Below are 15,188 nucleotides of genomic sequence, written 5' to 3'. Positions count from 1 at the left end.
TGTTGTTTTCACCGCGGAAAGACGTCAGTACCCACAGTTTTTCAAGTTCAAACCCTCCAACGTTAATCTACTAACTCTCCTGACTGCAATTTTATCATCACTGCATTGGTTACCTATAAAGTTCCGTATTAATTACAAGGTATTGCTACTGACTTCTAAAGCCCTAAACGGCTTAGCTCCAGTCTATTTAACCGATCGTCTATCGCCCTATAATCCATCGCGCTCTTTAAGATCACTAAATTCGAGGCTTTTGGTCATACCTAGGATATCTAGGTCCACCAAAGGAGGGAGAGCATTTTCACATTTAGCTCCAAAACTCTGGAATAGCCTTCCTGATACTGTTCGTTGCTCAGACTCGCTCTCCCAGTTTAAAACTAGATTAAAGACGCATCTCTTCAGCCAGGCATTCATATAATATTTTAATCTTACAGTTAAATCCGACCTCTAGTTCATAAACGCCAGAGGAGAACTGGCCCCCGACTGAGCCTGGGTTCTCCCAAGGTTTTTTTTTTTCTCCATTAGGTCACCTGATGGAGTTTTTCGGTTCCTTGCCACTGTTGCCTTTGGTTTGCTCAGTTGGGGATATTTGGGGATATTTAATTTAATTAATCAATCAACAATACTATTGATCAGCATTACCAAACGTGGACGTTTTCCACTAGAAACAAACATTGATGTATTTTAATTTAATACTGTGAAGCTGTTTTGATACAATCTGTATTGTGAAAAGCGCTATATAAATAAACTTGACTTGACTTGACTTGTTTTGTCGGACAAAAATGGCGGATTCGGCAGTTTATGATTGGTCAGATCGCCTGTCAGTCAAACTCCCTGCGAAGGGTGAATTCCACTCTGTTTCTTCTTGTTTTACAAACTGAAACATTATAGGGGATTTCGCACCGGAGGAACCATTTCATAGTTTCTAGAACTATTGGTAGAAGTACCCGGATTTTGGCGTGTTCGCACCGCAGGAACTAGGAACAATTTTAGTTCTAGGAACTCTTTTGGAGGAACTAATTTACTCCTACGTCAGAGTCAATCTTAACCAGCACTATAGGAACTATCAGTGATGTTAGTGTTCGCTGATTGGCCGAACGCACGTGAAACACTGGCACCCGCCATTTAAAAAAAAGCTGTGTAAACACACAGATATAGCCTATATATTTACTCCAGACACTCTACGAACATGGAAAACAGTGATAGATGGACCTCTTAGCCTTTACGCTGAGGAGAAAATCCAACGCGACTTTGATGAGACCAAGAGAAACATGATCATGTGTTTCTGCTCAGCAACACTGGACATCAACCACACGCCATACACTAATAACTTTTCATTACTGTCTACTTTCTATGTATAGAAGTCCTATATAATAACGTATTAGACAGGACTGTTAGACAGATCGTAACCTAATGAACACGGAGAATGTGGGCACTGTTTGTCTGCTCAGGCTCTGGCATTCTCAAAATAAAGGTCCGCCACGCTGTCAAAATAAGTCACAACAACAAGCGCGGCTTACGTCACTTCAGAGTTCCTACTGGCAGTGCAAACGGGAAAAGGTTCCTATGGGAACCATTAGTTCTCGGGGAAACACCCTGGTGGCTAGTTCCTATAACTGAGTTCCTAGAACTATCTGGTGCGAAAGCCCCTATCACCAGATAATTTCTTGAGATCACTTAACATTAACAAGACACTATTTTACACATTTGGAAGAGAATCAGTTCTGTTCGATGCAATCCATCATGATCATCCTGCTAAAGGAAAAGGTTAAGTATGGAGTGGACAGGGCAAGCTTGTTTGCTCTCTGCCTTCCCAAGTAATGCAGGATTGGCACTGTTTCTTTCTGCCACAACAATAACCCAGGCCAGGATAGTTAGCCAGAATCATCCATGGCCGTTATTTTTTGGGCATATTCTGCCCTGTGGCTTCTGCCACTTAATACATTTAGATACAGCCATTTTGATTGGAATGATCTTTGGTCTTTGGTGTTTCACCAGGCACCATAACTCATTCTCTCACACACACTTTCACACCCCTCTCTGACCAGAGCATCACACTTATTATTTTATTTTTTTGTCTGCCTCAGCAGCTTGTGAACTGAATGGGGAATGTATATTGTGGAACTTAGATCTTTGATACCAATCTTTTATTTGAAAGTCACGTGTCTAGTATCTGTAAAACCGCATTTTTTCATCTTAAAATATATATCTAAATTATGTCATATGCTCTCAATGGAAAATGCAGAACGTCCTGGTTGCGTATGCAACCCACCGTTCCCTGAAGGAGGGAACGGAGGACGTAGTCGACGTCGACTGAATGGGATCCCGCTAGGGAGCCTTTCTTCTTCGAGCATGCTTGAACAAGCCAATGCGCGCAATGGCGACGTGAATTTGCATCACGCGCTCCGCCCTGCGAGACAGGTATAAATACGGAAGCGGATGCATACACCATCTGTTTTTCGCAGAGGAGCTGAGCGTATCTCGGAGTCAGCGGTGGTCCAACTATAGTGGCAAAGGGACTACATCCTCCGTTCCCTCCTTCAGGGAACGGTGGGTTGCATACGCAACCAGGACGTTGTCGACTGAATGGGATCTTAACCCTGGAAAACGCCACTAGAGCTGCCACCTTCCAGTGCCTAGACAATAGCTGGCTGAACGTCCCGCATCTTGAGGCGGTGATAGGACAGGGCTTAGGCCAGGGAAGTCACTGCTGTTCCGCAAGACCCGCTCAGTAGACTTGGATAACACTGGGAAAGCGTGCCCTGTCGATGGAAGGAAGGGACGCTATGGAAACCACATCCAGCCCGAAGGGGGGAAACGTGGGAGATACACATATGGGCTGGGCGAAATGTCGGGCAGCACAACATATGGAATGTCACTGGGAGAGGCAAACAGATCTATCTGTGCGGCCCCGAAGTGGTCCCAGATCAGCTGGACCGTCTGAGGATGGAGTCTCCACTCTCCTCTGACCACAAGCTGTCGTGAGAGCGCATCGGCGGCACGATTGAGCAGGTCAGAGATATGAGTGGCACGAAGCGATCTCAGATGCTTCTGACTCCATAGGAGGAGGTGACGGGCAAATTGCGACATGCGGTGGGATCATAGACCACCTTGATGGTTGATGTACACAGTGGCCGCAGTGTTGTCCGTACGGACCAGTACATGCTTACTGAGCAGCAATGTTTTGAGGCGTCTTAAGGCAAAGTGCACTGCAAACAACTCAAGGCAGTTGATGTGCCAATGCCCGTCCAGATCCCCACTACTGCATGCCCATCGAATGTGGCCCCCCAGCCGGTGTTGGAGGCATCTGTGGAGACCACAGCATGTCTGGACACCTGTTCTAGGGGCACTCCGGCCCGGAGAAACGAAGGGTCTGACCAACGGCTGAGAGTTTTGCGGCAGGCTGAGTTTTATGTGCCGCTGTGCCACGCCCCCCTCGGGACTCGGTCGTGAAGCCATATGAAGTCTCATATGAAGCAAACCGAGCGGTATTACTACGACTGCCATAGGCCCCAGAAGTCTCTGAAAGTGTTTCAGTGGAACCACTACTCTGCTCTTGAGTGTACTCAGGCAGGTCAGCACCGACTGGACACGTTCCTCTGTGAGGCGTGCCATCTGTTGGACCGAATCCAGCTCCATACCGAGAAAAGATGGGAGACAGACGTGGGGAGACAGAGCCAGCCCGAAGGGAAGGACTTTGTACTGATAAGCTCGACCCTCGAATGCGAAATGCATGAATGGCCTGTGTCGCGGCAGGATGGAGACATAAAAGTACGCGTCCTTCAGGTCGACCGCTGCAAACCAATCTCGGGGACGGACGCAGTGAAAGATGCGTTTGTGCGTTAACATCTTGAACGGGAGCTTGTGAAGGGCCTGATTCAAGTGTCGCAGGTCCAAGATAGGTCGTAACCCACCTCCTTTCTTGGGTACAATGACGTATGGGCTGTAGAAGCCCGACTTCATATCGGCTAACGGAACCGGTTCTATCGCCTCCTTCGCCAGTAGGACTGCGATTTCGGCACGCATAACAGGGGCACGTTCGGTCAGCACTGAAGTGAACAGAACGCCGCTAAACTTGGGCGGATGCCGTAAAAACTGAATTGTGTAGCCGAGTCTGATGGTACGGAGGAGCCAACTGGACCGGCCGGGAAGCTCTTTCCAGGCTTCCACAAACCGGGACAGAGGGACCAGAAGTACCACAGACGTACCCGGAGGAGAGCAGCGGGGTGGAGGACAGGGACCTGGCTTGGAGGGCCCGGAGGCGGCCCGAGGAGAGGTCTGAGTGTGCGAGGCAACACTTACCTGACTCCACTGGTCGGCAGGGGATACGGGAGAAGGCGTAATTGGGTCCTCGAACCGTACCCGGCTGCCGGCTGGCGACACAAGTAGGGACCGAGGGGTGCAAGGCTTTACAGGGTTGCACACTGCCAGTCTGACCTTCCTGGGGCCCAGGAACAGAGGAATTCACTCTTGTGACAATTGGGGTACCACTGGACTCCGGAGAGCCAGTGGCGGAACGGTAACCGTCTGAAGAGCTCGTTCCCCCGTCCCCGGGCAGCCTGTATCAGGGACGCTCAGGCAGGATGTGTCGGATTGCCTCCGACTGCCAGAGGCGGACAGAGTACAAAGCTTCATTACTTGAGAAAAAGTACAGATACCCCTTGCTAAATTTTACTCAAGTACAAGTAAAAGTATTACAGTCAGATGTCTACTTAAGTAAAAGTACTGAAGTACTTGTTTTTAAAAGTACTTGAGTATCAAGAGTACAAGAGTACATTTTCTAAATATTGCATTACTACTGCCACAGTGCTTACATTGGTAAACACAGCAAACACTTGAAGCGAAAACTATCATTAACTTGTTCAGAAAATTGAAATAGTCTGGTGAGGTGGGGCCACGGGTTGGCACATTCCCGGAATGGACCTGCCGCGTCTTCATCCATTGTTTCGTCCATGGTTTCGTCTCTTATCTAAATCTGACCATGGAGTTGACTTTGGCGGAAAGCTGAAGGTGATTGCTGATAGGCTGTCCCAATCAGTGGCGCCTGCACAATCCAATCACGTTTGAGAGGGAAACAACAAATTAAGGGTTTCCGAGATTTTTCTTTTTTCCTTTTAATTAATTTTTTTGAAGAAGTAACGGGTACTCACAGTTATGGATATAAATGTAGTGGAGTAAAGAGTACAATATTTGCCTCTCAAATGTATTTGAGTAAAGTCATGAGTACTCCCCAAAAATGATACTTGAGTAAAGTACAGATCCCTCAAAATTGTACTTTAGTACTGTACTCAAGTAAATGTACTCCGTTACTGTCCGGCTCTGCCGACTGCGCATGGGTGGTAGAGAACTGTTGGGTGCAGCTCTCCACCGCATCGCCCAACAGCCCAACCTGGGAAAATGAGGAGTCCAGGAACCGAACCTTGTTCGCATTCTGATAAATCAACCAGGTTGAGCCAACTATGGCGCTCCTGGACCACCAGGGTAGACATTGCTAGGCCGATCGCGCAAGCCGCAACGCTTGTGCTCCGGAGAGCCAAGTCAGTTGCGGTGTGGAGCTCACTGGTGAGCCTAGACTACCCTCGTGCATGTCCATGAGTACTTTGGCCTGGTAGACCTGAAGCAACGCCAGGGCAAAGAGGAAGCGGCTTGCCCACAGCCTCTGTACGCTCTATCCGTAAGAACAGACGAGCGAACACAGGCCTGAGGGGGGAAACAAAGATCTCCCGCCCAGTCCGCAGAGGCCGCCAGGCACAGGTGCGCCCCGACAGACCGCTTGACTGGGGGAATAGCCTCGCAACCCTTCACCGCACCGAAGGGGATAACGCACCCACCAATGCTGCGATCGGCATCCTGTCCACTGAGGGAGCCACGAGTGAGACATCTAGTCGGTCCATTACAGAGAGAATACAGAGAGAACTCTCAGCAGGGGGCTCCACCGGCATCAGTGTGATGGAGGAGTGAGGAGCCCACAGGGAATGGTTACCGGGCGGAAACTCCATCACTGATCTCTGATCACACATCCCACACGACACCAAGCAGCAATCGTGACCATCAGAAGGGGACAGGGAACGACCACATCCAGAAATGCACGGGTGGAATGACATCTTGAAAAAGATGCAAACGCACCCGTGTTGCTCTTTCAGGAAGTGAGAAACCTCTCACCAGTGCTGGAGCACCCAGGGGAATGATCGCTGCAACACTGACAGGGATGGTGCAGCCTGTACCAGTGAAGCAATCACTCTTCTCGCCCTCAACCGGCCGTCAGACAAACAAACAAAAAACAGAAATATGATGTTGTTAGAACAGCAGTTGAGTGCTCAAAGAGCTCGCGACCACCGCTGCTCGCGCTGTAGAAACACCAGCCAGGCAGAGACTTCCTGAAGAAGGCAAGGCAAGGCAAGGCAAGGCGAGATTTTGTCATACAGAATGATCGGCTCTGAAACGAAAGACAGATGGTGTATGCATCCGCTTCCCTATTTATACCCATCTCGCAGGGCGGAGCGCGTGATGCTAATTCACGTCGCCATTGCGCACATTGGCTCATTCAAGCATGCTCGAAGAAGATAGGCTCCCTAGCATGATCCCATTCAGTCGACTACGTCTGACGTTCTCGACTAAAAGGGAACAATTAGTTCATGTGTTCATGACATCAAGGCTAGATTATTGTAATGCTCTACTGCCCTGCATGCTTAATAAACAAACTACAGCTGGTCCAAAACGTAGCAGCTCGAGTTCTTACCAGAACCAGGAAGTATGACCATATTAGCCCTGTTCTGTCAACACTGCATTGGCTCCCTATTAAATTAAAAATTTTAATTTAAATTTAAATGATCTATTTAGTAGTGAGACTGCAATGAAAACCAAACCCACTTGAGTAGTGATTGAGATTCACAGTGTCAAAAAAGGATTTATGATTTATGGCCCTCCTCCCACACGGCCCATCCACGTTGTGCCCAGCTGCGACCTTGCACCTTTGACCCTGGGTTATCCTCTGGGGACCAATATGACCTATGGCCAGTGGATATTTGGAATACCTATGTATACCACACACACAAACATATATGTATATTTCAAAAGATTTCACACTAACTAAAGATTCTGTTCTTTTAAAAATATTTAAATGAAATGAATATATCAGTCAATATAAAATTTATATCTTGCTAATTTTAGTGAATCAATTTAAACAGTTATCCATGGTTTTATGAATAAATAAAATATCTTACATTTTAAGCGAGATAAAGAGCTAGATCCTTACGCGGCATTGGAAATGTGGTAAATGATGTGGTTTACAAAATGCAGCAAGTTTAAATTTGGAAATTAAATTCAATTAAATTCAAATTTATTTGTATAGCGCTTTTCACAATACACATTGTTTCAAAGCAGCTTTACAGAAAGTGCATTTCATAAATGTACATAGAAAAATAAAGTTAGTTAATCATGTATTTATTTAGGGCATAACATCGCTGGCGTTGAGTCGTCTCTTCACAGGCGTCGAGTCGTCTCTTCACGGGTGTTGGGGCATCTGAAGTCTCCATGAGAGGCTGGATACAAACTGGAGCTGACGAACTATTTCGTAGTAGACTAGCGTCCCGAGATAACAACAGAAAAGCAGATGAGAAATAATTAGCATAGCTGCTGTTCATAATATTAATGCATTTGATCCGATTTACCTGTAGTATAAAAGGTAATCATTATGTGAATGCTTGGCTAAAGAGATGCGTCTTTAATCTAGTTTTAAACTGGGACAGCGAGTCTGAACCTCGAACAATATCAGGAAGACTATTCCAGAGTTTAGGAGCTAAATGTGAAAACGCCCTCCCTTCTTTAGTGGACTTAGGGTGTATTCACACCTGCCTTGTTTGGTTCGATTGAATCGAACTCAAGTTCGTTTCCCCCCTTAGTGCAGATCTTTTGGGCAGGTGTGAATACAGCAATCGAACTCGGGTGCGGACCAAACAACCGAACCGAGACCCAGCTGAAGAGGTGGTCTCGGTACGGTTCCAAACGAACTCTGGTACGGTTCGTTTATGGTGTGAACATGAACCGACCCAACTGCAGAAAACTGCGCCTTTTTATTTGACTGCTCTTATGAGGATACTTAACAAAACGGACATTTTGGCATAATGGTGTGTCTTATTGTTCATTCAAGCGAGAAAGAGAATTATGGCGCGCTGTCTGTGCGCACGATACTGTTGCGCGTCTTTATGCGCGTCGTGTGTGCATCAGGACATTCACAGACAGAGCGTTCTCTTTTGTCTTATCGCGCTTAAATGGTTTAAAAGCATGCTCTCTCCGCCGGAACTGTCTTGCAGCACATCGTTGTCTTCTCAAAAATTACAACATCGTATAGATGACATTGTATCATATGATGCTCATTAGTTTCTTCATATTGTGTTTGTAAAGAATAACACCAAATCAGTAAAAGAACAAATATTGCATTTCGAAATATCTCCATGCTGAGCCTTTTTTTGCACTTCTTGCTTTTCCCTGCTTGAGAATTCCTGTCCAATGAATGGACGACCTTAGCACACGTGTGGTTTTGTTTACAAATTTTGGTTCACTTGCAAAAAGAGCAGTGTGAAAGCGAACCGTACCAAAAAAAAAAAAAAAAAAAATTATTTGGTCCGGACCAAAGCAAGTGAACTATCGGACTTTCCTGGTGTGAATACACCCTTAGATATCCTAGGAATGACCAGAAGCCTTGAATTTAGTGATCTTAAAGAGCGCGATGGATTGTAGGGCGATAGAAGATCCGTTAAATAGTCAAGTCAAGTCAGTGTAGAGATGATAAAACCGGTGTTATATGATCATATTTTCTTGACCTAGTAAGAACTCTAGCAGCTGCATTTTGGACTAACTGTAGCTTGTTTATAGAGGATGCAGGACAACCTGCTAATAAAGCATTACAGTAATCTAGTCTCGAGGTCATGAATGCATGAACTAACTTTTCTGCATCAGAAACAGATAGCATGTTACGTAGCTTAGCAATGTTTCTAAGGTGGAAAAAGGCTGTTCTTGTAACATATGAAATATGATTTTCGAAAGACAAGTTGCGGTCTAATATAACACCCAGGTCTTTTACTGTAGTTGATAAAGTAACAGGACATCCTTCTAAATTAAAGTTGTATTGCAAGAGGTTTTGTGGGCAGTTTTTTGGACCAATAAGTAATACCTCCGTTTTATCTGAATTTAATAGCAGAAAATTACACGTCATCCAGTATTTTATATCTTTAACACACACTGTCAATTTAGATAATTTAGCATTTTCATCTGGTCGTGATGAAATATATAATTGAGTGTCATCAGCATAACAGTGGAAATTATAGATTTTTCCCCATTTAAACAGACAAAATGGTAGCGGTCTGATAAGTACGATCTAAACCAGCTTAATGCCTGTCCATGAACACCAGTGTAATTTTGTAGTCGATCTATGTAGTCGTATTTTATGATCTATGGTGTCGAACGCAGCGCTAAGATCTTGTAAAACTAGTATTGAGATACAGCCTTGGTCAGAAGCTAGAAGTAAATCATTTGTGATTTTAACGAGCGCAGTTTCAGTGCTATGGTGCGGCCTGAATCCTGACTGAAACTTTTCATAGATATCATTTTCTTGCAAGAAAGAGCACGATTGAGCGGACACAACTTTTTCTAATATTTTAGACATAAATGGAAGATTTGAAATGGGTCTGTAATTTGCTAGGTTATTATGATCTAATTGTGGTTTCTTAATGAGAGGTTTTATAACTGCCAACTTGAATATTTTTGTAACATGACCTAAAGATAAAGACGAGTTAATAATATTGGGGAGAGGCTCTTCCACTACAGGTAACACTTCTTTCAGTAGTTTAGTGGGTATAGGATCTAATAAACATGTTGTAGTTTTAGATGCAATGATAAGTTTATTTAGCTCTTCCTGTCCTATAGTTGTAAAGCGCTGTAATTGTTCTTGCGGGGTGATAATTGAGGCTGAATCATAAGACATCATTAAAGATTGTACATTTACAATTGTGTTTCTGATGCTTTCTATTTTCTCAGTGAAGAAATTCATAAAATCATTACTACTAAACTGTAATGGAATATTTTGCTCAGGTGATGTCTGTTTATTTGTTAGTCTAACCACGGTGTTAAATAAAAACCTTGGATTATTTTGGTTATTTTCTATTAGTTTGCGGAGGTGCTCAGCCCTGGCTCAGCCCCTGGGATTTAGGGCCTTTTTATAATGTGACATACTGTCTTTCCACACGATTCTAAAGACCTCTAAATTAGTTTGTTTCCATTTACGCTCTAAATTACGAGTTTCTCTCTTGATAACATGCGTAGCACTGTTGTACCATGGTGCTTTATAGTTTAGTGAAAAAAAACGTACACAGCTCACATTTAGACACAGTACACAGTCATTTTACACTAAACTATTGCCTGTTGTCATGCAAGCACAAACATTACATGAAGTAAAATAAATTTCCATAACACTCCTCTCTTTCGATTATTATTGTGTGTATATGTTAATGTATAAAGCCTTTTTAAACCATCTAACACATATTTTGGTGCTGTCAGACTCACAATATTTGCATTGAGAAATCAACCACTTTTACACACATCAGGCTGGAAAGCTTTAAAGCTTCATTAAGCTTCATCTCAGCATCACTACCTTCAGGTTCACTTAGCTCAACAGGTATACGCTATATTATCAATAATGATTATTTTCATCCTTCATTCTGAACCCTGTCTGAAATGACTGGTTTTAGTGGCGTGTCTCTTAAGGCTTGACAGTGAAACGGCCCGTTATGATTGGTTAATGTCATTGCATGTTGTGAAAACATTCATATATATAACTATCATTTACAGACAAAGCATTATGAAATTATTCACTTACGGTTTGTGATGCTGCTGTCAGATCAATACAGTTCTGCTTCATGTCTCAACAAAAGTTTCTTCACAAACCGTGCATTACATTATGCCTCATTTACAAAACAATCTGCAGTCAAATGTTTAGATCAAACACTGTACATCGTGTTTCACTGTGCAAAAATGTTCTAAAACTGCATTTACTTTAGGTAACCCTTTATTTTAATGTGTCCTTGTTGCATGTATTTACTGTAGTAAATCACTTGCAACATTTTTTGAAGAATGTAAAAAAAAAAAATGGCTTTGGTTTCGTGCCACTGTCACATTTGGCTTGCTCAGTTAATTCATATTCTGAATATAGTATCAATCAAACTGTACTTGACCCTTTTGTATGAGAACACAGAATCATTTAATTGATTCTGCTCCTACTCCCTTTTGAGTCTGTAATGTTCGACGTCACATCTGGCCTGAGAGATTGCAGATGGAAGTTTTACTTACTCAAAAATGTCTGAGGGCAGAAAAGAAAATGATTGGTTCACAGCTTCAACCAATATAACTGAAGCAAAGGCGGGATCAAGATGTTTGAACGTGCGGAGGGAAAAGTTGGAATACAAGACACAGCTATGTTCGTGGGAGAACACATTTATTATTGCAAGATAAGTGAATTTACTATTGAATTTTGTTCAAATTCAACATCTAACTTTTACTAAGATAATTAGTGAACCTTAAAAATGCACCGAACTAATAATCATTGTCTAATTATCGTGCTGTATGCATTTTGATTCGACTGTTTCATCAGAACAGTTCATGTTTCATGAAACAGTCGACCGCAACAAAGCTGCTTATGGGGTAACTGGTGTAAAACATGATTTTCCAATGCTACCTCGCTGTCTGTTAAATTGATATATATGAGAACAGAACTCACTCAAATCTCTGCAACATTTCAACGGTCAAAATGATACATTTGGCATTGGGCACGAGTACTCAATAGATTCAAATCGCTGTTATTTTAGTGTATTACGAGCTGCTCTCAGGACACGAGTACTCAATAGATTCAAATCGCTGTTATTTTAGTGTATTACGAGCTGCTCTCGGGGCAGGAGTACTCAATAGATTCAAATCGCTGTTATTTTAGTGTATTACGAGCTGCTCTCGGGGCACGAGTACTCAATAGATTTAAATCTCTGTTATTTTAGTGTATTACGCGCTGCTCTCAGGGCAGGAGTACTCAATAGATTCAAATCGCTGTTATTTTAGTGTATTACGAGCTGCTCTCGGGGCACGAGTACTCAATAGATTCAAATCACTGTTATTTTAGTGTATTACGAGCTGCTCTCGGGGCACGAGTACTCAATAGATTCAAATCTCTGTTATTTTAGTGTATTACGCGCTGCTCTCAGGGCAGGAGTACTCAATAGATTCAAATCGCTGTTATTTTAGTGTATTACGAGCTGCTCTCGGGGCACGAGTACTCAATAGATTCAAATCGCTGTTATTTTAGTGTATTACGAGCTGCTCTCGGGGCAGGAGTACTCAATAGATTCAAATCACTGTTATTTTAGTGTATTACGCGCTGCTCTCAGGGCAGGAGTACTCAATAGATTCAAATCGCTGTTATTTTAGTGTATTACGAGCTGCTCTCGGGGCACGAGTACTCAATAGATTCAAATCGCTGTTATTTTAGTGTATTACGAGCTGCTCTCGGGGCACGAGTACTCAATAGATTCAAATCACTGTTATTTTAGTGTATTACGCGCTGCTCTCAGGGCAGGAGTACTCAATAGATTCAAATCGCTGTTATTTTAGTGTATTACGAGCTGCTCTCGGGGCACGAGTACTCAATAGATTCAAATCACTGTTATTTTAGTGTATTACGCGCTGCTCTCAGGGCAGGAGTACGCAATAGATTCAAATCGCTGTTATTTTAGTGTATTACGAGCTGCTCTCGGGGCACGAGTACTCAATAGATTCAAATCGCTGTTATTTTAGTGTATTACACGCTGTTCTCGGGGCACGAGTACTCAATAGATTCAAATCGCTGTTATTTTAGTGTATTACGAGCTGCTCTCGGGGCACGAGTACTCAATAGATTCAAATCGCTGTTATTTTAGTGTATTACGCACCGCTCTCGGGGCAGGAGTACTCAATAGATTCAAATCTGTTATTTTAGTGTATTACGCGCTGCTCTCAGGACACGAGTACTCAATAGATTCAAATCACTGTAATTTTAGTGTATTACACGCTGCTCTCGGGGCACGAGTACTCAATAGATTCAAATCACTGTTATTTTAGTGTATTACGCGCTGCTCTCAGGGCAGGAGTACTCAATAGATTCAAATCGCTGTAATTTTAGTGTATTACACGCTGCTCTCGGGGCACGAGTACTCAATAGATTCAAATCGCTGTTATTTTAGTGTATTACGCGCTGCTCTCAGGGCAGGAGTACTTAGATTCAAATCGCTGTTATTTTAGTGTATTACGCGCCGCTCTCGGGGCACGAGTACTCAATAGATTCAAATCGCTGTTATTTTAGTGTATTACGCGCCGCTCTCGGGGCAGGAGTACTCAATAGATTCAAATCGCTGTTATTTTAGTGTATTACGCGCCGCTCTCGGGGCAGGAGTACTCAATAGATTCAAATCACTGTTATTTTAGTGTATTACGCGCTGCTCTCAGGGCAGGAGTACTCAATAGATTCAAATCACTGTTATTTTAGTGTATTACGCGCTGCTCTCAGGGCAGGAGTACTCAATAGATTCAAATCGCTGTTATTTTAGTGTATTACGCGCTGCTCTCAGGGCACGAGTACTCAATAGATTCAAATCGCTGTTATTTTACTCTATTACGCGCTGCTCTCAGGGCAGGAGTACTCAATAGATTCAAATCTCTGTTATTTTAGTGTATTACGCGCTGCTCTCAGGGCAGGAGTACTCAATAGATTCAAATCGCTGTTATTTTAGTGTATTACGTGCTGCTCTCAGGGCAGGTGTACTCAATAGATTCAAATCGCTGTTATTTTAGTGTATTACGTGCTGCTCTCAGGGCAGGAGTACTCAATAGATTCAAATCGCTGTTATTTTAGTGTATTACGCGCTGCTCTCAGGGCACGAGTACTCAATAGATTCAAATCGCTGTTATTTTAGTGTATTACGCGCTGCTCTCAGGGCACGAGTACTCAATAGATTCAAATCTCTGTTATTTTAGTGTATTACGCGCTGCTCTCAGGGCAGGAGTACTCAATAGATTCAAATCGCTGTTATTTTAGTGTATTACGCGCTGCTCTCAGGGCACGAGTACTCAATAGATTCAAATCGCTGTTATTTTACTCTATTACGCGCTGCTCTCAGGGCAGGAGTACTCAATAGATTCAAATCTCTGTTATTTTAGTGTATTACGCGCTGCTCTCAGGGCAGGAGTACTCAATAGATTCAAATCGCTGTTATTTTAGTGTATTACGCGCTGCTCTCAGGGCACGAGTACTCAATAGATTCAAATCGCTGTTATTTTACTCTATTACGCGCTGCTCTCAGGGCAGGAGTACTCAATAGATTCAAATCTCTGTTATTTTAGTGTATTACGCGCTGCTCTCAGGGCAGGAGTACTCAATAGATTCAAATCGCTGTTATTTTAGTGTATTACGTGCTGCTCTCAGGGCAGGTGTACTCAATAGATTCAAATCACTGTTATTTTAGTGTATTACGCGCTGCTCTCAGGGCAGGAGTACTCAATAGATTCAAATCACTGTTATTTTAGTGTATTACGCGCTGCTCTCAGGGCAGGAGTACTCAATAGATTCAAATCGCTGTTATTTTAGTGTATTACGCGCTGCTCTCAGGGCACGAGTACTCAATAGATTCAAATCGCTGTTATTTTACTCTATTACGCGCTGCTCTCAGGGCAGGAGTACTCAATAGATTCAAATCTCTGTTATTTTAGTGTATTACGCGCTGCTCTCAGGGCAGGAGTACTCAATAGATTCAAATCGCTGTTATTTTAGTGTATTACGCGCTGCTCTCAGGGCACGAGTACTCAATAGATTCAAATCGCTGTTATTTTACTCTATTACGCGCTGCTCTCAGGGCAGGAGTACTCAATAGATTCAAATCTCTGTTATTTTAGTGTATTACGCGCTGCTCTCAGGGCAGGAGTACTCAATAGATTCAAATCGCTGTTATTTTAGTGTATTACGCGCCGCTCTCGGGGCAGGAGTACTCAATAGATTCAAATCACTGTTATTTTAGTGTATTACGCGCTGCTCTCAGGGCAGGAGTACTCAATAGATTCAAATCACTGTTATTTTAGTGTATTACGCGCTGCTCTCAGGGCAGGAGTACTCAATAGATTCA

Source organism: Rutilus rutilus, assembly GCF_951802725.1.
Source record: "Rutilus rutilus genome assembly, chromosome: 1".
In the NCBI taxonomy this organism is placed as follows: domain Eukaryota; kingdom Metazoa; phylum Chordata; class Actinopteri; order Cypriniformes; family Leuciscidae; genus Rutilus; species Rutilus rutilus.
This window is presented reverse-complemented; position numbering follows the sequence as displayed.